The 19,732-nt window shown below is 35.3% G+C and overlaps 1 long non-coding RNA gene across 1 annotated transcript in view; it reads right to left on the bottom strand.

The window, feature by feature from the left end:
* Window positions 1–419: 419 nt before the first annotated feature.
* LOC145280238 (uncharacterized) overlaps window positions 420–19,732 on the bottom strand; it is a 357,840-nt gene continuing 338,527 nt past the window's right edge. Inside the window, exon 5 of the long non-coding RNA XR_013868586.1 lies at window positions 420–1,166. This is a non-coding gene — a long non-coding RNA (uncharacterized LOC145280238). The remainder of the gene's footprint in view (window positions 1,167–19,732) is intronic.

The raw sequence follows: 19,732 nt of genomic DNA on the forward strand, positions 1-19,732 counted from the left end.
GGGACTCATTCATATGTAATATATTGATGTTGACATTCTTTGAATGTTCAGCGGAAATAAAGACGCTCTAATATTATTGTAGCTTTTTTGTTAAAACTGCAAAAGTATTTATCTAAGCTGGCAGGGACGCTCGTCCTATCCCGGTCGTAAAATACGCTTAAATATGATATTTTAATTCTTGCAGATTTCGTATATATTATTATAGAGTTAATGTTCTATCGATTTTTATATGTTATAAAGGTGCGACTTCAAAAATAAAACAAATATATCCATATGACTTAGGTGCATTAGTTTGAATTGCGACCAGAATAAAAACTTATGAATATATATATATATATATATATATATATATATATATATATATATATATATATATATATATATAAGTTTCCAGACATTTTTTCTTATGGGCACTTTTATTGATAATAACCACATGAAACTCTGGTTCCCTCCGAAGTAATCTCCTCCGGCTGCAATACACTTGTTGTGTCGTTCCCATAACTTTTGGAAGGCCCCGTGGAAGTTCTTTTGTGTGAGCGTGTCAATGACCCTCGTCACAGCCTCATTTATCTCTTCAATTATCTCATAACGGCAGCCTTTAAGGTTTTCCTTGAGCTTAGGGAATAAGCAAAAGTCACAGGGAGCAAGGTCTGTACAATAGGGAGGGTGAGGAACTATCTTGATTCCCATCTTGGTCATGACAATGTCTTTTTTTCTTCTGATCGTCTCTGAGCACCATAGGAACAAACTTCGCGTAAATCTTCCACATCTTCAGTTCCTCGCTAATAATTGTGTATACAGTTCCCAAACTGACATCAAACTGTGCATTTATTGTCTCTATTGACACACGATCGTCCTTATCCCTGAAATTCTTTATTTGACCAATCAACTCTGGTGTTCTGACTTTCTTTACTCCTCCAACACCGTCATCCGTCACAAAGGCCCTGTCTTCCTTTAATCCCTCCATTATGTAAGATGACCCAAAATCTGTCTGAAGCATTCCATACGTTCTTATGGCATTTTTCAAAGTTTAATACAGAATTTTATTGAATATCATTCTTCTAAAGTGTCTTAACGTCCAGATTGCATTTTTAAAATTCCCCAACTATGACAATCAGGTTTTATTAGGGTGTATTCCAATTTCTGCTGTAGCTGTTCATTCGAATCTGAAATGAAAAGAAAAAAAAAAAGGTTAGTCATCTCATATAACAAATAAAATACTGAATTCTCTAGAGTCTATGGCAATTTTAAATGCCTGTACAAAAAAAATGGACACTTATTGAAGACACCTTATATATGTGTGTGTGTGTGTGTGTGTAAATAAATATATACGTACGTGTATAAATATGTGTATATATATGCATAAATATATGTGTATATATGCATATATTCATATGTATACGTGTGTGTATACATGTCTGAATGGTTATATATATTATCTTATTTTTTATTCGTCTAATATATATATATATATATATATAAAATGTATATAAATTTTATATATATATATATATATATATATATAAAATTTATATCGAGCGAAACAGAGGTAGTGAGCGCGCATTTGAGAGCGTTAATATTAATTTGGCATAACCATTCTAGCGTAACGTGGGGCAGGTAATCCTACAGGAATGTGTTTGCCTAATGAATAACATTTGCAAATATTTTTCTTTATTTTCATTTTTTTATTCCGTATTTTTTTTTTGCTTGCTTCTCAGTCTTTTACTTGGTAACCATACTTCGTACCTTCCTACTTCATTTGTGCGCAAAAAAAAAAAAAAAAATAAATAAATAAAAAAGAGAGAAAAAAAGTGAAACATGAACGAAAAATTTACAAAAGTAACAACCATATAAAGAATATTTCAAAAATTTTAAACATTAGACAACATTTAAAATAAAGATGAATAAAATCAATAAAATCCTCTCACCCAAAAAGACCAACGGAATCCCAAAACATAAACAAAAACTAAAGCAAAATAAAAATTAAAATAAATAAATAAATAAACATAAAAATAATGCAAGGTCATAAAAGTTAGTTGTAAGCCTAAATACCCCCCGACTGACAACATAAGGATGGGTAGCAGTCTTATCTGATTTGCATTATTTGGATTCGAATAATTTTTTCGAATTACTCGTACTAGAATTGTCCGCAAGTACCCGTTAGTGGAAAAGATAAAGTACTTGATTAAAATTCAGTGACACTCTTCTGGAGGTTGAAGGTTCAATCCTCAATGCAGTCACTACTATTATAAGATTACAATTCGATTAAGGCTGACTGAACGAGAGCATGCTACCTTCAAGTATTAAATAAATGATTCAGTTCGAAATTCCGTTCTGAAATTCCGAGTTCGACTGAAAGATTCCCGAGTTCGACAAGAGACGTCTGAAGAAACCCGAAAGTTAAATCGAACAATAAGACTCGATGTGAGAGCAGTAGTCCAAATGATACACATTATCCATTCTCATCTCAAAGCACTTTTATCTCAGTCTTATTTTTCTAATAGCACGGATACCTGACATTGCCCGCGATTGAATGAATGGTCAACGAATGCTTCACACTCTCATATTTTCATTGTCATCGTTGAAAATCGATGAAATCGCCCATTTTTCTATCAAATTAATTGATTGCCTGCTCTAGTTGTGGACCCATTGCAATGCAGCGAGAGAAAGCTTCACATGCATTCCTGACTTGGTCCATAATACTTTGTAGTCTCCATTGCACTGTAGAGAACCTACTGTTGATTTTATAAAATTATTTTACATATATAATGGCGCGAATTAAAGTTTAAAATGAAAAAGTCAAGTATCATGCTTCGATTGTGCTCTAAACAGAAACGTGCATTTCGAACGCGTCCCTGTCATATCAAAGAACCTACTGTTGATTTTATATGCCTGGCCTACTGCTTGTGCTGTGATAAATTCTACTTACAATTTCTTTGAGTAGATACATTTAAGTGTAGACTTTTCTTTTTTATGTTGCAATTTTTCGTCGTTGAACTTTTGAAATTTTGCGTTGTAACTTAAAAGTTTGCGATTGACTATTTCGTACAACTGGAGAGTTGAAGTTTTTGCGCGTGAGTTCTTTTTTTTTTTACATCCTTGTCGCCATTGTAGTGGAGTCGGGAAAAGGTGAAAACAGGAAAACACGACGACTGGTGAGAATACGAAAAACATTTATATCCAGAACAGGGTTAGTGATACAGGAAGATTAGTAAGTCCGTGGGGAGTCGTCTCTGTACGACATCCGGATAGCGCTCATTGAGCGGTCTATACTTGCTGCTTATATGGCAAATGGATACGTCCATCTTATAAGTGATTAATGAGGGTGTGTATGTCCCCACAACAAGAAATCAATTAGTTCCAACTTTTCAAGAAAGTTTTATGAAAATCAAATACATCAATTTTTTTTTTATTAAGCACAAAAGTGTCAATTTAAGCCAGTTTAACCCGAAAGTCACCCTTAAGGAGGCCAACCGAGTTTTCCCGAAATATCTTTTCTGTTACATTTTTACTCATATCATGTTTAATGTTTGTGCAAAATTTCACAAAATTCCAAGACGTAGTTATTGAGAAAAGTGCGGCGAACGGACAAGGGTAAATTTACAGGCCCTTCTTTTGTTGGGGGACCAATAAAACAAAATAAATAACATAAGATAAGGAAACCTAACAAACAAAATTTAAAAGAAGGGAAAATCATGAAAAATATCAGGTCATGCGTTAGAATATAGTTTATATTTAACTAGTTTTGAGGAGAATGTGTAATCATTACAATAAAGGACTAGCAATAACACATTTTCATAGTTGTTGTTGTGTAATCACGTTTCGACCAAATCCTCCTCTGGCCTTCTTCAGATGGTTAACGGGATAAGAATACTGAGTCTTATAACTGTATTCCCAGAAATTACTGTCGTTCATAGTTGTTGTCTCACCAGGTTTTGGCCAATTAGTCTTCTGGTCGGCTTTGGATAGGATTCAAACCACTATCTTCAGACAATGCTCACCTGGAACCGTAAAGACTCAACGCTTCTATACACTGCGTCATGGGCTCCGAAATATTATATATTTTCACTACGGACCTGATAATGGAAGACCAGATAAGAAAACAAAAATTGGATTTATAAGACCATAAAATCCAACCCTGATCACTCTTCGGGGCCCGTGGTGCAGTGGATAGAGGCGTTGAGTATTCTGGTTCTAGGTGAGCATTGTCTGAAGATAGTGGTTTCAATCCTACCCAAATAAGGCCAGAGGTTTAGTTGGAGGAACAACAACTATGGAAGGCAGTGTTTTCTGGGGATACACTTACAAGAATCAGCATTCGTACCCTGTCGCGGTTAACCGTTGAAGAAGGCTGGAGGATTGGTCGGCCGAAACGTGGTGAAACAACTATGAAGATGAGGACAACAGCCTGCAGAAAAAAATGAATACACAAATTATGACACCTCATCTGAACTGATTAAAAACATATATAGTATAACATTAAAAATATGTAAGACCTATGCACATACACGCACAAAATATTACTTATATATATATATATATATATATATATATTATTTTTTTACTATAATAATAATTAAATGCCTACAGACACTAGTGTTTCATCCTTTCGGGAATCTGCAGTGCAGGGTGTCACGATTAACACCAGTCGGCAGATTCGAACTCGGCAGCACGAGCTATCTCTGGCTCGATTAGAAAAGACCGTATCCATTCGACTACCGTTAACCGCGTGAAAATAACTCTAGAAGTGGATCGAAACCACGCTCTGCTACCACTTATACGGTAGTGCCTCTACCAAGAGATAAACATGTTATTTCTACCAGATGGGGTTTTACAAAAAAGAGTACAGCATCAGGCGTAGAACAGTACAAAGCAAGATTTGTTGCTAAGGGGTGCTCTCAGATTTACGGTAAAGAATACTTTTCTACGTTTTCACCTTTATTGTTCTTTAGCGAGATTTTCGCATTACCTCTTTTCAAAACGATATTATTGATTCGACTCCCGTCAGCTAGTTCTACAAAATGATTTTGTGGCTTAAAGTTGGGATCAAAATTGATAAAATCAGATTCCTTTGTAATCACATGTGCCGTGGCCCCACAATCGACAAGAAAATTATTGTTTGTTGAAGCATCAAATGTACACGAAAATAAAAATGTATGTTCGCTAACAGAGCTCTCTACATTTTTAATGTAGTCGCCATTTTGAGTCCTGTATCTACATTGGAAACTCTTGTGATTAGGTCGTCCACAATTATAGCAAATAATTTTTGTACTTTTCTTAGGAAAAGACCTGCTTTTGGCAAAGTTGCGTTTTTTATTCCTGGCATGGGTATAGTTCGATTTTGGTGTTTTTATGTGTGTATTTTTAAATTTCATGATATTTGTGGATTCGTTTTTTTCTGTGATCATTTTTTCAGTTTCTACGTAACTTCTGAGTGTTACCTTGAATTGGCTAAAAATCATGGGGGTTTCTTTCTGGGTTATCACGGTGGTAAATGGCTTGGAATCACTCGGTAATCTCTTAAGGACCATGGAAATTAACAGACTGTCACTTATAATTTCACCAGACATTTTTAAAGAATTTGCAGTTGTCTCGGCTCTTATAATATAATCAGTAATAGTTTCGGCTTCCATTCGTTTTAGAGAGGTCAGTTCAGTGTATAAAGAAATAATCTTGGGTTTTCCTTTCGATAAATAATGCTCTCTCAATATGTTTAATGCTTTGCAGCCGTCGTCCAGGGCTTCTCTCATTACCAGTGATAGACTTTGGTCATCTAAACACTGTATTAATTCTGCAAAGACAGTTGCGTTCTTTTCAATGAAGTCGGGTCGTTTCTGTTCTCAGGTTGTGTTTGTAGTACTTTGTGTAGCTTTTGGATTTGTAGATATCCGAGAAATTTAACTTGCCGCAATTCGAATTTTGATTCGGATCCATCGAAATAAAGACGCACGCTGGGCCCATAACCTCTAGAAGTGTAAGCCATTTTGAGATTCAGAACAGTTTCAGGTGGTTCGCTGTTACACACAAGTCCTGGTAGGTGACTTGTTTGTAGTAGACAGTTCCACAGAACAAAATATTCTTACCGTGTCGAAACCCGGGAAAAGAACACGTGAAATTGCCCCAGAAAAGGTTTAATATTTATGAAGCAATTCTGGTTTCTGATTGGTTGGTAGCAGAACGTGAATTAATTTGATTCGTCAGTTCTTAGCAGCACCGTTTATAAATAGAATCGTCCGACTGTGTGGGATCATACCCGATTATAATTCCAAAATATTACAACAATAACGTTGAATTTAAACATTTTAATTTTAAATGTCATTTACGTCAGTCAGACAATGATCTAATCGTTATACGATGATCTATGCATAAGAGCTAAATTGACTGACTTAATTCAACTGAAAGTGCTCAACTATAAAAAACGAGTTTCTTAAAGCGGCTGTCATAATTACTTATATATATATAGTTTTCAAAAAGTCACTGAAGGGTTTTGAACTTGAATTAATTCTTTATCTTTGATAATATCTTTCTGAAAGTTTAACACTAAGACATTGAGAAATTTAAAAGAAAATGCAAAATTCAAACAATCTTTATTTATGAAAAAAAATGTCTTTTAAATGTTGCCTATTTTCAGCTTCGCATATATCCCAGTAATTATTCATTTATTTGCTTATTCCTGACAGATTGCAGACTATGGATTGCGATTTAACATCCTTATTTCGTTTATGATGGTTTCTTTCAATTTTTGAAAGGTTTCGGGTTTGACGTTTCGAGGTCTTCCAGCTCGTGGAACAAAATAAGGGAGTTAAATCGCAATCCAGAGATTCTGCAATCTGTCATGAATAATGTTTTGGAAAGAGCACAAATCTGTGAAGCTGAAAATGGACAACATTTAAAAGACATTCTTTTTTTTTTTATAAATAAAGATTGTTTGAATTTTACATTTTTAAAACAATTACTCAATGTCTTAGTCAGATTGTGTGAAAATTACATAAAATATCATGAAAAATAAAGAATCTATTTAAGTTCAAAACCCTTCAGTGAGCCTGTTTCAATTAATGATATTAAAGGAAATATTTTTAATTACGAAAATCCAGTATTAACAAAATAATAACATTAGAAAGGAAACGAATAACTAATTAGCCTGCACAGGTAAATTAGTTATCGTTTTTTATCAAACGAAAAATTAAAAACAAATCTTTCTTCGAAGGAATGGCTACAATAATTTCTTAAAAATATAAAAGAAACGAAAATGTCTACAAAATCCTAAAATTCAAACTTAATTATTCTCATATTATGAGTAGTGAAATGGCACATTTTGAAACATTCACAGAGAAAGGTTTAAGAAATGAATGACCGATTGCGGAAAAAACTTATCTGGGAGGATATTAAAAATGTTAAAAACGTGATTAAACAGACAACAACAACACAAAAAATTATGCGAAACCCATTTACGTGTTTTCTAAGGTAATTTTTTTTTTTTTTTGTAATTTTCGTATTTTACTTTTTGGTAAAAAAGTTTGATTTTCACATCTGCGTTGCCAAATAATACTCGGTTCTATAGGGTGGCCCACTTTAAATTAGCCCAACCTTTAATCTTTTTTTTAACGACCAACACAAGGCAAAATGCGATTCTTTTCCCAACAAGATGGCGCTACATGCCACACGCTTCACAGATCACAAACACGAGGCCATGATATGTTTACGCAAGTGAGAACAATAAGCAAAGGGTTATGGCCACCATGTTCCCCGGACTTGTCATCATGTGATTTTTATTTTGGGGGACTTAAAAACAAAAAGTTTATGCAAATAATCCTCACAATCTAGACCAACTAAAGGAGAGCATTACCAACGCTATCAGGAGAACCATCAGAGAAGATCTACAAGCAGTATCTGCAACTATTGTTAAACGTGCCCAGAAACGCATAGATGTCGACGGGGAACACTCCAAGCATCTTTTATTACACTACAAGTAATTTAAACAATGCCACAGGTAATTTAAACAATAAAAGAATGTTCCTCCTCTCTACTACAATTTTCCAGGCTACTATTAAGTGGGTCACTCTGTATATTCAAAATTCAAATATATTTCTATTAATTCCTATTAATTACAAAATATCATTTTAAGAAAACAAAATTATAAAAGGTTATCAAACTTTTTAAAATTTGTTTGGTTATTGATTTACAAATAAATAATTAAAATTTATTCAACAACAACAACTAACGGTTAATTAATAAAATGTCTTTTTGCAAAACTAATATGCAAATATCAGGGAATTTAATCGGATCTCCTCAGAAGGCCGAGAGCAGGCTTAAAACGTTTGCTCGAATAAATGCGATGGAGAGATGTCTTCAAAACTAATTCAATTCACGATGCTCTCTGGTTAATCGGTTAATTAATAAAATGAAGCCGTGACATACATAACAGTAGGCCTAATCACTTAAAAATGACGTCATACCTGATGTCCTAGCAAACAAAACCTGTCAATAATGAACGAGAACCTTTTACAGAGAATATTTGAAAACTTAAAAACTTGCACTGAAAAAGCGAAAAATAAGAACCACGATTTATAAAAGTTCCTTCAACGTTAATGTTTAGGAAAATTTGAGATGAAGATGTTAACTTTGTACGTTTTGTATTATTCGAACTACGGCCTCCTATCTTAGATATTATCCTTACAACGTTTCTAGTCGATTTAACCTCCGCTCGAGGGGCAACGGATAAAAGTTCAAAGTTTAATCAGTTTTTACTGATATAATAAAATCTAATAAAATCGGATAATCCTTAGAAATTTTTGTGTTGAAAAATAAAAGAATATTATATAAAAATGGGGTCTCCTAGATGGGGTCCCGTCTCACCGATTTAGGGTACGTGTGTCGAGGCATAATATATAGAGGCATTAGTCACCCAAACCTACTAAAGAAAATATACGCGTCTTTAATCTTAGAAGAGAAGGCTGAATGTCGAAAGGTCAAAGGTCAACTTTCATAGACTAAGTTCTTTTGTTCAGTTACCATAAAAAAGTCAAGAAAAAGAAAAAAGAAATAAAATAATAAAAGAGAAAAGTAAGAAAAAAATAAAAAATAAAATAAAAACAAATTTGATCTGAAACATGCGCGAACAATCAAGTTTTTTTCTTATTTTGCGCAGGCGCTCAAATCTACGATAAAGTTTATATTATTTGAAACGTAGATATACACACGCTCGTCTGTAAAAATGACTAAAATACACCATTCACAGGCAGACACCTATATTATGTATAGACAAACAATCCGGCTAAAGAGAAAAAGTCTACTTGGTTACAGTTTCCGGTTTTGAAATCGGAAATAATTTATTAAGATAAACGGGCCATTATAATTTCACCCCGCTTAGATTTTGGCGGAATTTATAATTTAAAAAAAAAATCGTCATTGGTATAATTCAATCTTAAATATTATTATGGCCCCTTTTTTTCACTCATTATCTTTTTTTATGGTAGGACAAATATATATATATATATATATATATATATATATATATATATACACTAGCAAAAGTACCCGTCGTTGACTCGGTTCAAAAACAACCTAGAGAAAATGGACTGATTTATGAAAGTATGATAGGTTATGAAAAGGAAGGGTTGTAAAGAGATAGCTTCGAATTTAGGGGTATTAAAACCATAGCAAAATATGATGAAAGTAAAAATAAAATAGAGACACCCCATAATTTACCTTTTCACACTGAAACACTTATCACAATATTCTGTGGATCTATATTAAAAAACCTCGTTAAATTTTGTGACATATTTCCATTCTATGGAAGTCAGGCGCGAACGAACACCCCATAATTTTATTATACCATATTTCTTCAAACTGAAGCATAATTATCAAAGTATACTTACAGAGAGACATGAAAAGTCTTTATTAAAGTTTGTGCCTATTTGCATTCTATGGAGGCCAGGCGCGAACGCAGACCCCACAATTTTATTATACAATCCCTATTTAAGTTAAAACATACTTATCAAAGTGTTATTATGTACATCTATATTAAAAACACTTGTAAACGTTTTTTTTAATTTTTTAATTTTTTATTTCCATACTTTGTGGACCAGGCGCGAACGCAGACCCCACAATTTTAATGAACCACCGTTCTGCCAGATCAAACATAACCATTCCTGTGTCTCGATACATATTCTATCATTATATGTAATCAGTTTTTTAAAATAGTCAATCATATAGGAGCCTATTTGTGACCACACACACACACACACACACACACACACACACACACACACACACACACACACACACACAGCTTTATATCATATATGAGAAAGAGAAAGAAAGGTGGTTTGCTTGAAGCATTGCTGGTAAAAAAATATGAAGAAGTATAAGAAAGGTATACCAATGCAGGAAACCGTCTGTTGTATTGGCGTGACGTATGAACGAAAATGGAAACGAAAGACAAACATTGAAATACCGAAAAATCATTGAAATATCGCAAGGCGGAAATAGATTTTCGCCTTAAGATATTTCAGTGTTTTTCTCTTAAGGACATTCTTTGCTCCCTTTTTCTTTTAAAAAGAGATGTATTCTCGAAATATTAAGACCTCCACCATCCCGGTTACATCAAAAAGTGAGTTCATATTTCCTGATTTGTATTGTGATTATCTTGAAAAAATAAATGGATATACAAAGTCAAATAAAATAACAAAACAAATAAGACCTTCTTTCATTTGTTCATTTTTATTCATACGTCACACCAATACAACAGCCGGCTTCCTGCACTGATATAGCCTTCTTATACTTCTCCATATATGTAGACTGTAACGTAGTTATCTGTTTCGATCTAACGGAGCCAACACGTTGTATGTAGACTCGGTCGCAAAGGAAAATGATAACGTCGACACCACTTTTCTTAATAGAGGAATAAGGCATTTAATTTGTCAGTTCACATTGCTAAAAAAGCTACCCGCTATCAGTATAGAGTGACAGTTCTATAAAGTTCGACTTTTTTTTAGAAGTAAGAAGAGGGAGAAGACTTCGCCTCCGCAGATCGTCAATAACCACCCGACCAGCAGCGATTTCAGTCTCCTTTTCTCTATTTTACTCCTTATTCCGCTTGTCTTTTCTCGATATATATGTTTTTTACTCCTCTATAGGATGTGTTCATATATTTACGAGTATATATATATATATATGAAAGTGTCTTTTTTCTGTTTGACGTCCGATATATAAAACTAGCCAGGGTGCCCGGCGTTGCCCGGGTGTTTGGATATGTGTGTTGAGCAAGTAAATAAATAAAAATAAAAAAAATAAAGTGGTAGTAGGCAGGCAGGCAGGCTCGAACTCGTACCGATAAGGAGAGAAAAAAAAAACGTGAAAAAAACCCAAAAACCAAACAAGAAAAAACGTGACCGCTTTGCCGTTGCGGCTATTGCCAAGCCGGAAGTGGCGAAGGTTCTAATTAAGGCCAGTCAATCGAAAAGAGGGATGACTTTCGAAAATATCGGCGAAAAAAAGTGACCCCCTCCTTGTAGAAAACTGCCCAGTTGAGGGTGAAGAAATAAATGTTTTAGCCAATTTTCTAATATTTGTTGTCCGAAGGGTCCGAAGGGTCTAGCTTAAAACTGATGCTGATTTCGTGAAAATCCGTAACCTCTGTCGAAAGTTTTAGGCATACATACATACATACATACATACATACATACATACATTTAAACAGACAGGTCAGATTTATATTATAGATTGTCTCTATAATGTTGAATGTGTATATCTCTTAGTTCGGTCGATTCCTCCGTTCAGTCTTGAAAGACAAAGGATACCCCCTGTAGGAACAGCTACGCGTGTAATTATGTAGCAAGGATTGTGCAATCTCCAACTACACCTCTCCTGAATCGGCACCGGTTGTAGTAAAGTGGCAAGAAGTCCAGGGCGACCGGAAGCAATGCCGAGATAAGCGGAGAGCACATACGGCACCTGAAAGTTCCAAATGGTCACCCATCTCGTACTGACTAGGCTGATCGTTACTTAACTTCGGCGATCTAACGGGGACCGGTGTGTCAAACATGATAATGCTGGGAACGAATGTTATGTCTTGGTTACAGCATCAAAATGAATACGTAATGTAGTGGGAGTTTGTATAACATGGTGAGATATCAATCGTGTATATAGAAAATATTCTGCAGTGTCTTTACATGTATGCATAAAAAAAACGTTCGGATGTATATACCGTCTCGTGGGTGTCCATGTGTGTGTGTGTGTGTGTATTACATATACACAAACAACATACTTTTTGTCATCGTATCATTTCTTTTACTTCTAAACAAATCCGGACAAAGTTGATGATTTGATAATCTTTAATACTTCAATTATTCTGTCGGGGTTGCAATTTCACCCAGTGTCTAATTATTATGCACCCCCCTCACAATCTCCAGCGAGTGGATTACCTCATTACATATCCGACCCGGCTAATAAATGGCAATACTCGACTGAGCTCTCCAACCCAACTTACTAAACTCCACATCGATATTCAAAACTATCTTTCTAATTTATTACGTCATCACCTGAGAGTTTTCACATAATCCATTTGTTATTATTCCCATATTCACTTTCCAAGTAAAAACATAACTGTCAGAATAAAAGCTTCTCGGGCTGACCATCACTCCTAACCTTAACTGGAAGACTTTTGTTAAGGTCGCTGGGGGAAAAATTATTGCATTATTCTATTGCTCCTGGAGCAATAGAATAATGCAATAATTCATTTCATTCCTATCACAATCCTTTATCTGTATAAAAAGCCAAATAATATGGAATACTATTGCCAGATCTGGGTAGGAGCTGCTCGGTGAACCCTATAATATATTGACAGAGTTTAACACCGGCTTCTAAACCTAGTAGATGATTCCCTTTGCTTCTCCCTGCAACGTCTCCTCCACAGAAGAGACATTGCAATTCTGTCACTGCTGTATCGTTATTTTTACGGAAAGTGCTAGGCTTAGCTTAAATTTATGGTCTCTTTTGCAAAACCTTCACGAAAGCACAGTCTAGGTCTAACCACTATCAACACTCTCCTCCACTCCCTATCTCTGTCAATATATAAACGCAAATTTTATGAACAGAGCTTCTTTCCTAGAAATGTCCGCCTGTGGATGTCTGTTCCGCTGGCCTGGTTTCCATCTAACTACAACAGTCGTCTTCAAGTCTAATGTGAACAAGTTCTTGTTGGGCCGCCCTTAAATAATCAAACTCTACCCACTTTCCACCACTAACGGTCACTACGTTTGAACACCCTGGCAAATAGTACACGCACAAACCGGCAGCAGTAATTAGTTCCAGCATATCATAGAGTGAAAATCAAGGACACGCAGAAGCGGAACAAATAAACTGAACTTGCCAGAGAGCTCAAAGTAATAGGGAAGATGAAAAAAATCAGGATAACATCACTAATAGTAGGAAGGCTAAGAACAATACTAAAAAAAATAAAAACTTTGAAAAGAGAATGGGAGAGATCGGAATCAGAGGGATGACTGATAAAGTACAACGGATAACAGTAAGGAAAACCCTTAAATGCGAACACAGAGGAACTACCGACACAGTGGACATGCAGAAAACGCTATGGATGTAAAACATCAAGGCGCATCACATGGAATCAGAAAAACTAATTTTTTTTTTGTATGTGTGTCACCAAAAACTGACACGAAACGAAAGCCAGGAGAGTTAAGGAGGATGGAAAGACCGAAGAGAAAGAGCACTAATCAGACCTCCGCTGAACGAGTGCAAAGAGAACGGGGACCTTGGGGAAGCTTGTTGCCACCCAAATTTCAGTGAAGACTCATGGTCGTCACTAACGAAAAATCAATGGTAAGCGGCGGCTACGACAACACAAATCCATCTGCAACTTTTATCAACAGAGATGGAAAGTGCTGGAAATCTGGGGAGACTTGTTGTCACACAGACCCAGCGAATTCCACAAGTTTAAAAAAAAAAAAAATCTTTGACGATGCCCTGTGTGACTACTCCTTGTGAGTAAATAATAATAATGCTAGAAAAAAAAAGAGATAATTTTTTAACGCATTATTAAAGGCTTATATGACCAAAGAAAACTTTGAAAGGGATGAGATTATATGTGTGTGTGCTCGACATTATATTCATATATGTGTTCAACATTATATACATTTATATGTGCTCGATATCATATATATATATATATATATATATATATATATATATATATATATATATTACTTCACGCACATAGCAACATGCGAATATAGACATAAAGAACCATTCCAACTCGGCGATGGCGCCCCGGCACGCATCTGTTCTGTACAACTGCCGTTGACATACTTCTCTAAATGTCATTAGGGCAATTCTCTATGCTATGCAAGACCTGACAACCCTTCTCCCCTATAAAATATGAACAATACAATAAAAAACAAAACCCACACAAAACAAAAGAGATAAAAAGATGTTTCTTGTTGGCTTCACTAACCTTGTCTGTCTTGAAGCAAACACACACACACGCACACACACACACGGTAATAGTAACGGTACTATATATAAAGGAAAACTCGCTTTCACGCACACGCAAATACCTAAGTACACGTGCGCAAACGGCGGTGTAGACTAGCACCCCCACCACGCACTAGATAACTAAGTGTATATATGTAAACCAGTTTTAATGCTGTGCGGTGAGGGGGAGTATTCTTCCCAAGCAGCACTATACTTATCGAATTAAACGAGAAAAGTCGGGATCAATTCATGATGTTTGAAACATCTCTTGATTCTTCGCACTCCCTGCTACAAATTAAAAAGAAAGAATTTGCCACAGGGGTTGGAGGGATCGATGTCGGTAAACAACAGTGTGATTTTGTGCTCTTCAGCATGTATGCATTTGATAACCCATATTTAATTTAACCTTGAGTCCTATTCTGTCATCGTGTCTTAAGGGCGAATAAATATTTAGCGATAAATACACCAACCACCAAAAAATATATATTATTTAATTAATTGGAATGTTTATTGAGATGAGTATTATTTATTCATTTATTTATTGCGGACTATTAGACTCATCTTTGAGCTGTTGTTTCAAGACGTTCTGGCCGACTATTCCTCTGGACTTCGTCAGTTGGTTGGTTGTTTGGTTGATTTTGTTTTACGGCATATCAATCCTTTTCAGGTTATTTAATGCCGAATCCAGTGATTTTGAAGAACAATTTTTTAATAGAATATATTTGTTTTTTTGTTTTTTTCAAGTCGGTTTATATTTAACCCAAAGTTGGGTCCCTAACAGGTACTACCACTCCGGGTCAGAGTGGACCTGGAAGCAATAGCAATTAAAGGGCGGCTGCACACTCCCTAAAGCCGGCAAGCTCGGGCCTCACCATCGGATATAGTTTAAGGTCATATCCAGAACCTCGTCAGTTGCTAACTGTGACGGGATAGGAACTCCGAATCTCCTAACTGCATTTTCAGCAATTACTGCCGTCCATAGCTGTTTTTTGTCTGTCGTGGTGAGACGAAAAACAGCTATGGAAGGCAGTAATTGTTAAGAATGCAGTTAGGAGATTCGACGTTCCTATCCTGACGAGGTTCAGAGGAATAGTTGGCCGAAACGTCATGAAACAACACCAAAAAGTACACATCTATGTACAAAATACATGTTGAAATGTCACGAATATACACGAAACCTACAGTTTCTTTCTGTTGACCAACCTATATATATATATATGCAAATATAGGTTGCTATGAAAAATAACACTAATTAAGATATCATCGTTCAAAGTCATCAGCTTAACATTCACGGGCAACATGAATTGGAACAAATACATTGAGAACATTGTCAAGGTGGCTGCAAGGTTGGCTCCCTCTACTGGTCTAGAAAATTACTCACACTAGAGAACATCCTATATCTTTAGAAAACCACAACTCGCCCATGCATGGAGTATAGTTGCCACATCTGAGCTGGTGCATCCCAGAAGTCTATCCATTTTAGACAGCGTCCAAAAACGAGTCATCAATCTAATAGGTCCCGCATTATCAGCCAAACTCAAACCCCTGTCCCATCTCCGCAATGTTGCATCCTTGCCTCTGTTTTGCAGGAGCTTTAGTGGAATGTTTTCTGTTGAAATCATAGCACTGTTAGTACCCCCCCATCTCGACGTAAATACTCCCGACTATCCCGACAAGCATCAAAATTCCACCCTTTTACTTTTCAGGTCTTTAAATGCCGAAGCGTTTTCTACTTTATTAGTTTTTTCTCCCTCGAACTGCTATATTTTGAAATTCCCCTGTTTGTTTCCTGCTTTATTGTCTGTACAAACATGCAGAGATCTAAATGTAAAGTGAATAAACATCTTGCTGCTCAACTCCGTGCTTCATAGTTGTTGTTTCACCACATTTTGGCCAACTTATCTTCTGGCCTTCTTTGGTGAATTAATCGCGATGATATAGGAATGCTGAACCTGCATACAGGATCCCAAACAGTAGCTGCTTGCATTCGAGAGACAATACGCCTTGTTTCGGAGTGAAACAGGACACGTGCGTGAAAGACTGAGCAAACATTTTATGTTAAATAGATTTTCTTATTTTTAGTGCATATCCATAATTTCCTCTCCCCATGAAAAAAAAAAGCTATAAAGAAAACAGAAACAAAACAAACAAACAAAAATGCCAAAAGTAAAGAAAAATTCTTATGATATACGCATCCGTTATGAAAATAATATATCGTACACCAAAAATCACGTAAATTGATAAGGTATTTTTATTCAAAAAGGAATAAAGAAAAAAAAATTAATGGCTAAGCGAGGATCGATAATCTCTCAACGCCACCCAGAAAATAGTTTGAAGCACAAGGAAGATGCTTCCAAAAAATTTAAACCGTTGCGAGAGTTTAGAAAGCCATTCTTAACATAGTAAGAGGAGCATCGGGGGAAAATCAAATTTATCACTGGTTGACTCTCTCTTAACACAATATAAAGAAATAGAGTTTAAAATCAACTCTGGACATTATCGTAATGCCTACGAATTTCTATTAATCACTTAAAAATCGTTTTTCTTTATAAAGGTAAAACTACTTGATCAATTTGCGCGATTTTTGGTTTACAATATTTTATCAGACATATTTTTTAAATTTAAATTTTTGTTTTTTCATCTGGTGGGAGGAGTTATGGACCAGCACACTATTCTTATTTTTGGTTTGTTTATTATATTTTTGAATGAAGAGTTCTTAACAGGGAAATTCACTTTATTTTTTTTTACTCTGCTTGTCTTGATTCGTTTGGTTCCTGTTAACGGGGAAACATGTGTGAGTGTAGTGCGAAAAGCTATATTTTAGAGGGTTCTTAGTGCTCCTCAGGGCCGGCATTCGTTTTGATCTTTTTTTTCTGATGTCCTTCGGCCTGGATCTCTCATCATTTGTCCAGTTCTGTTTTGATCAAACACATTAAGAAGGTTAATTAGTTTATATTAGATCCTAGTGCTTTGGGAATTTTATCCTCGGCTCTCAACATCAACAATAGAATTCCTGTAATGATCTGGTTCCTGTTGAGTGCAGTATAATGCTAGTTCTGGGCAGTTCTAGGAGGTCCACTCTTCCAGGCTTTGCCTTCTCTTTGTGAAAAGGGGTTAGTTTATTGCTAATCGTCTGGAGCGCCCTTACCGGGGAATGTGGCACTTTTTTGCAAATCAGGGTGATCTTCCTCGGCGGCGTTTATTTCTCAAACTCACTTTCCGACCCCGGTGTCAAATTTCATGCAGTAAGAGAGAACTAAATACCTTATATTAGATTCGATCGTGAAATCTGACAGAAAATTGTCATAGCAAATCTTGAAATAACGAAACAAACGTAAAATATACATATTTTACGAGTTTAAAAGTAATATGGTTAAGCTTAAACATGGAAAAGTAAAAGACTCGTTATTAAAACTGGAAAAGACAAGGACAAGATAGTCTAGTAATAACAAAATAAATTTATAACTTAAAATATTGCAGCATTAAGAATTGATTATATAATGTTAGAAATTGAATTTTTAAAATTCTTAATACTGCAATATTTTAAGTTATGAATTTATTATATTTTTTACTAGAACATCTTGTTCTTTTCTTTTACAGTTTTAACAACTAGTCATTTCCTTTTCCATGTTTAAGCTTAACCATATTACTTTTTATGCTCGCATTTTTCTATTGTAATCTATTATTTTTTCAGGCTTCCAATAAATTCACGTGTTCTTTGTTTAATTTCAGCCTTATTTTGTTGCCCCCATAAACATAACATGTAATAATTATATACGGTCTGTTTAAAAAAAATATCCCCAATTATCTCCCTTTCATTCTTTCATTCTGTCTGTTTCACCTGTTACTTCTCTTTTCGCGAGAACGGTGAATTGGTAGCAACAGCAGTCGCTGAAGCGACGTGGTTGCTATGGAAACCGGTCGTAAGAAACGTCGCTCACCTCCTTATGATTTTACGACTTTGAACACCAGTAAATTCATCATAACTTTTGTTTTACTGAACGGAAAATGAATTTTTTTTCACAATATAGCTGAGAAGGTGATCTATAAACTATAATAGTTATTTGAAATTTCGTCGACAATTAAGGAATGAGCGATGAAGCTTTAAAGCAGTTCTAAATGACTAAAACTGCCACTTAACCATATATTCAAACACTACTACCGTGTTGAATGATAATCGGGTGTTTGCAAAAAAAGAATAAAATAAAATATGGGAATGTGCTTTAATCAGTGGCTGGTTTGTCACTAGGATTTGTTAAACGGCGTATCAATCATTTTAGGCTTATTTAATTATGAATTCAATAATTTTAGAAGAAAAGTTTGGATTATATATTATTTAATTATTGGGATCCTTTGCGGCGAGTAATTTGTGTATTTATTTATTTATTTTCGAACTGTTAATCTCATCTTTATAGTTGTTATTTCACCATATTTTGGCCAACTTATCCTCTGGCCTTCTTCAGGGAATTAACCGCGATGAGATAGGAATGCTGAATCTTGTAACCGTATCCCAAGTAACATAATTCAACGCCTTTATCGGTTCCGTGGCGCAGTGGATAGAGGCGTTGAATCTCTTCGGTTCCAGATGAGCATTGTTTGAAGATAGCCGTTTCAATCCTACCCAAAGCAGGCTAAAGGATTATTTGGCCAAAAACATGGCGAGACAACAACAACTATGGAAGGCAGTAATTACTGGGGGTACAGTTAAGAGACTCAGCATTAATATCCCTTCGCGGTTAATCACCTGCAGAAGGCCAGAGAATGAGTTGGTCGAAACATGGTTACACAAGTACAACTATGAAAATGAGGATAATAGTCCGCAAATCCATAAACACAAACGGGTTTTATTCTTCAAGATCTATACGTCTTCAAATATTTATTCATGGTATTTGAACTGATTGTTTTGTAGAAAGAAAAGCGTTTTTGATTTGCAGAACATGATTGAATTTTTCAAATGGAAAAGAAAACAAAACAAAAGAAATAACATCAACGTTTTATGCATTCTTGAAGTTGTAGTCAGCTGAAAAGCAAGCCAGCGGAACAAGGTTCTACATGCGGGCAATTCTAGGAAAGAAGCTGTGTTCATTGAATCTACGTTTAGATTAAAGCACAAATAGAGGATCCCTGCCTGATCTGGTAGCATCTAATTTAATCAAAACGAAGTTTTACAGAATTTACTCTTATCTTTGGAAGAAAAAAACAAACAAACAAAAACAATGATTGCTAATTATTGGAAGATTTA

This window comes from Euprymna scolopes, chromosome 7, assembly GCF_053919585.1.
Source record: "Euprymna scolopes isolate OS-2025 chromosome 7, ASM5391958v1, whole genome shotgun sequence".
Lineage (NCBI taxonomy): Eukaryota > Metazoa > Mollusca > Cephalopoda > Sepiida > Sepiolidae > Euprymna > Euprymna scolopes.